Genomic DNA, 6000 nt, shown 5'->3' with positions numbered 1-6000 from the left:
TGTCACTCTATAATAGATTGCAGTCAAAGCGCATGCATTTCAAAGCACAAACACTACCATGCATTTTTCTTTTCTTTTTTTTTATAAATATATATACAATTTATTCTGAGAGAGCTCAGTATTGTTCATTCGGTAATCTTACCGATTCGACACGTCATCATCATTGCTCTCTTTTTTTTTTTTCATTTTCTTTTTTTTTGTATGTGCGTGAGTATGTGCGTGTGCGGGGGTGTGTGAGCATATGTGCGTGCGTATGAGTGTGTGCTCATTAATTCACCTAAAACCTATTAAAAATCCCATACCGTTCACCTAAACCGAATACTTCAGAATCCCGCTAGAGTCATGAAGTTGTCAGGAGACCCGAGGAAGGATCAAAGAAAAGAAAGAAAAGTTAAATCCAGCACCGACCAGATATCACCTACAAGCCACTGGGTTACCAACCAGAATCTTTCACCAACCCCAGAAACATCTAAATTCCAACAAATTAGGGAGACCTCCAGAGACCAAAGAAAAGACTGAGGAAAGAAATGAAGGATAGATGAAGCAGAGTGAGATCCACAGACATCAGCCTCCACCGATTCAACGACCAGAGGAAGAAGCAGATTGTGTTTGAATTTCGGTAGATGCTGGTGTGGTGGATCTGGCATGCGTGAAAACCTCCACCAAAGAGGGGAGCCGTCGACCCCGACCAGGACAGAGCAAGCACAACCCCCCAGGGCCCCCTAGGCCGCGGCAATGCCAAGGCACAACTCCCTGGCCCTACAGGGGCCACCGGCCGGAGAGCAAACCCGGGAGCTCGGAGCACCCCCCCGCGCCCCAAGCCCAACGCAGCAGAACAGGGCATGGCAGACCCACCAGGCACCCCACCGGGCCACAGCCCCCGCTCCCCCCACGACCACCCTGCACCCCCTCCCACCACAACCAAGCCCCCGCCGCCCCCAAACCCCCAGACAACCTCCCAGCCACCCGTACCACCACCCCATCCACCAAGCCGCCACCCCCGACCCCACCACCATGCATTTCGAAGCACGTACACTACGGTGGCTCAGAGACCACACATCGCAAGTCTACCACAAATTATTATTGTGTGAGCTAACGAGCATCTCGGCTACAGACGACGACTTGGCAGCCATTGTGAAGCTCGGCGAGAAACGCCAAAAGACTAAGTGAGCCAGATTTAGCCGGAGCAGGTAACAAGAGCGGCTAGCGGTAGCACCACCAGTGTTCGCGAAGCTGCCCTCTGGGCATCCGTAGCATGAAGATGGCGGCGAAACATTTCAGCCTCTTGAGAGACTCCAGCCATGTAATATAATTAGTGATTACTAGACCTACGATTATGTATGTGTGCAAATTATTCTAATTCATAGTGGGTTTTTAAATTGAATGAATTATTAGTTCAATGCTAGATGGCGCTATAGATTACACTGTGACTTTAAAAGGTTGTTAATCTGTTACAGACACCATCAATGAAAATAAAAAATCTGACATTTAACAGTTTTGGTCGTACTCTGTGTTGTATGCGCCGATAGTCACAACACAGAACACTAAACATATAAAGATTCTGTTCCACCACCGATCTAGAATAAGGTCGTCAAAGACTGAAATCTCACATGTGATGTAACAAAAAACAACATGAACAAACTCTACCAGATACACCGATGTTAAAGGAGCGAAAGCTTGCTTTGTGGGTTTTTAATTGAATTAATAACCTTAAAAGGTAGTCTCCAAAGGATTTCCCTAAAAAACAAATGCTGCATGCGGTGTTGGGAAAGTTCATTTTCTACGTGAACTAGTTCAGTTCATAGTTCAATAATTAATACTTTTCAAACTACCGTATTTTCACGACTATGAGGCACACTTTAAAGTCTTAAATTTTCTCACAAAACAACGGTTCGCCTAATAGTGAGGCGCGCCTAATGTGTGGACCGAGGTCCAAAAACTGACTGGCTGTGTGGAAGAATTTCCTGTCAACACATTGCTTATATACATGAAAGGCGGACCTGGCTGAGGACAGGCATGATGAAAACGGGGAAGAGTCAACTTGGTGGCGAGTTCTGCGGCAGCTCCTCCCTCCCCCTGCCCAGTTTTCCTCCCAACAGTTACACCCGTAACTGAGATTGCGCCTTATGGTCGTAAAAATATGGTAAGTTAATCGGTCCAAAAATGAACTACTGGTACTTAATAGTTCCCTCCCCACCTCTGGGCTGGATGATTCTGGAAAACTACGATTATGTAAAAATAATAATCATGATTATTTTAATTGAGATTAAAGCTGCCCTATGTAGCAATTTGCCCCAAAATATCTTTACAATAGCCTTTTTCTAAGACCATTTTATGACTCAAACATCTTCTAATTAGCAGATTAACACCTTAGCTGTTCACAGTGGGTCTTCCTGCAATCCTCTGGTCAATAGTTTTCAGACTGGATTCAGGTTTGAACTTCCGACCCTCTGTCTGCGGATGTGACATCAAGTGTGACATCCAGTGTTAATAACGTACGTGAAAAAGAAGTGTGCAGTTTCATTTTTCGGCCACACGGGGCGGTAGCAATTCGAAATAAATTTTTTGAATGACAAGAGGAAAATGAGGGCCACAATACAGTACTATCGATAGGAAAATGAGAGCCACCAGACCCAAAAACAAAGAGCTGACAGCAAGCATCAAGCATCAAGAAAGCCTGGGCTTCCAGGACCCCCAGGCAAAGTCACAGCAAATCGAGGCAGTTGTTAAGGCAAAGGGAATCCAACCAACTGTTGAAGATTGACATATCGTTTTGAAAATACCATCCATCCAGGCATTTTTTTTCCATGCAAAAGACTGGGAAGTGTGCATGGTGATTTCTTCACATTATTCAATTTTTTTACATCCTATTGTCATGGGTTTTATTAGCTTGAAGCCCAAATAATGTAAAAATAAACGAATACTTGAAATCACTTGAGTTGGGGGCCCTGAATGTATAATCTATTAAAGTTTGACTTTTTGAATGGAATTAAGGAAATTATTCAACTTTTTGAGAATATTCAATTTTTTTAACGAGCACCTGTACATTGACTGCAATGCAAATCACAGAATAAGTAAGACACAGAGGCATCATAGGCTAAATTAGCATTGTTCCTGTTCGTGCACCAATTGTACTCAAGCAACTTGAACAATTTGATGACGCTGCAGTAATTTCCGTACCACTAGGTGTCATTTGTTGGATGATCCATCATTCACTTCTTAGTCAAAATATGCTATAGTAATGCATACACTATTCATTAAGGGGGGGGAAGGGGGGGTTACTCATTAGAAGTAAGTAATTATAGACCCGTCTCGATTATTAATAGCGTTGCAAAGATTTTTGAAAAAACTTTTTTTTTTTAATCAACTATCGAAATACCTCAATGAACATAACTTGCTTTCTCCTCATAAATCTGGTTTTAGAGCAAATTGTTCTACTACCACTGCTCTTCTAAAATATACTATTTACATACAGTCAGCTTCTAATTGTAGCATGCCTACTGGTGCTATATTTATTGATCTCACTAAAGCATTTGACATGGTTGATCATTATCTACATCCATCCATTTTCTACCACTTATCTGGGGTCAGGTCGTGGGGGCAGCAGCTTTAGCAGGGAAGCCCAGACTTCCTTCTCCCAATCCACTTTGTCCAGCTCCTCCGGCGGGATCCCAAGGCGTTCCCAGGCCAGCCAAGAGACATAGTCTCTCCAGCATGTCCTGGGTCGTCCAAGAGGGCCTGCCACCGGTACGTTGGTCAAGTTGAAGTTTCTGTCACTTTCAAGAGGTACTCAACACTAAATCAACTTGTTTTTTTCTTCCACAATAAACTGTATAAACTGGTTCTGGTTATTATTTTGACATTTGTGTGGCGTTTGTTGTAAACTTGAATTTGGGGCAAAATCCGTGTGTTTGCCGTCATCTTAACGTTAAACACTGGAATAAACTCAATTTGGCTGTTTGTCCTCTAATTACATGAGAAGTCAGTGTCAGTTACTAAATCACTTGTAAAGTGTGACATAGCCACCCACTAGCTCAGTCTCGTACACACCTCTTTAGCGAGTTGTAGTTGTAGTTGTAGTAGTAGCGTTTTACAAACATCTTTATACCCATTTTCAGGTTAGTGATTTATTAGCATAGCATTTGGTTAGGCTTATTTAGCATAGCTTTTTGTAGTATTTACATTATTTAGATTGTAGTTTTCACTGCTGCTGTCGGTCACAGCCAGACCAGAGATCAAGCCCAAAACTCTTTCCATTCACAACCCAACGGTCCAGCAGGTAACACCCCTTTTGAGCGCGATTTCAAACCTTGGAAGTGGTGGAGTAAGAGTCTGGCTTCCTGTTGAGCTACCCTTTAAGAGTCCAAGCCTATGCTGCATTACGTAGGAGGTAAATACGAAGCGGCTGGGTGACTTCAGAACAGTGAGACATTTGTTACAATGGATTTTCTTTAAGCATGCACACCGGACAAGGCGAGAATCTGTCATTTCCAGCGCCTACTCAGGGATGAGGAAACAATTCTGATTGACTGACATACATGCCTCTACCCTGGGCCTGTTTTTCCTCCTCCTTTCGCCGCTTTCTTAATGCAGTACCTGAGGGTTTGGACCTTTTCATTGTAAAGTTTTTTGAAGCATAGACAACAACATAAGCGAGTCATCCATCTATCAATAGCGCTTACACTCTGCCCCTCCCCCTACCTTTTACTGTAAACAGCAGCAGCTGGTCAGATTCAGGGTGCCAGGTCAGGATCTCATATTTATTTGGAGTAGAAGTCATAAAAAAATAATTATTATACAAAATATATATGCGGTATAATATAACATATCTAAATAATGTAATGTAATAATGTAAAATGAATAAAATATATATGCTCTATAACGTTTTCTAGCATCCTCGGTTGAAATAAAAGGTGGTCTCTCCAACTGATGGTTCACAACTTTTATTAAACCTTCCTTTGTGTGAACACACTGTAAGAGCTACAATACAAATAAACAAACATTGCCATTAATACCTCAAAAAGTATGTTTTGTGTATCCTTTTACCATATTTAAGCCATATACTAGGATGACCATATTCCCATTTGAAAAAAAAAGAGGACATTTGCCCCGGCCTTGAAATTGTGGTACCAGTCACAGTTACACAGTGTACTTCACCTCCTATTAGTCACGCAATGCCAACCGGACATTTTCATGAATTTATAAAACCCCCAGACGCCCCAACAGGATGTAAGAAAATGCTCGCATTTGGTCACCCTACCATATAGTATAAATTAATTGCCTTAAATTATTACCTTTTATAGCCTTGACAATCTCTTGAGTACAATTTATATTGTAAATAAACATTTTAACCTTGCCTGTTGCCTTTATAAATACCTTAAAACTAAAATAACCAATACAAAAATACAGATTCTTAATCAATATAACAGAATCTTAAACAATAGCACACTCGATAACGTTTTACTATGCAGTAAATTACACAATGAACATGAAATATAGCAACATTAGTTAAACAATGAAACATTGCTCCAATACGAACCTCGTTCCCTTCTCAGCCAGGTGCTAAAGAATCGTTCACTGAATTAGTTGTAAACTTCAGTTTTCTTTGATTTCCTGTGGCGCGCACACGTCTTCTCTGCACTTGGAAGACGGCATTACTAAGTACGTTGGTTACTAACGCCAGTTCCTACTGGTTTATGAGACCTTTTCCTGTATCCTTCAAAATAAAAGTATCAACGATATTATAATAGCACAATAAAACAACGCAATTCTGCAATACAAAAATGCAAAAACAAGGATAATAGCAGGGTCATTTACATATATTATTTGACAAAACCTGAGGTGGAAAAATATTTTAAATATTTTTTATTTTCTTTGCCCTGAAATTTGCCGCCCCCTCCACTAGGCGACCACCTAGTTTGCCTATGCCCTGTGTGACATGCTTTTGGACTGTTGCTGGTAAAATTAATTAATAAATTAATTGATAAATTAATAATTTCA

The sequence above is a fragment of the Vanacampus margaritifer genome, chromosome 7 (genome assembly GCF_051991255.1).
Source record: "Vanacampus margaritifer isolate UIUO_Vmar chromosome 7, RoL_Vmar_1.0, whole genome shotgun sequence".
Classification (NCBI taxonomy): Eukaryota; Metazoa; Chordata; class Actinopteri; order Syngnathiformes; family Syngnathidae; genus Vanacampus; species Vanacampus margaritifer.
The sequence above is the reverse complement of the archived record's forward strand: the minus strand, read 5'-3'. Positions refer to the sequence as shown.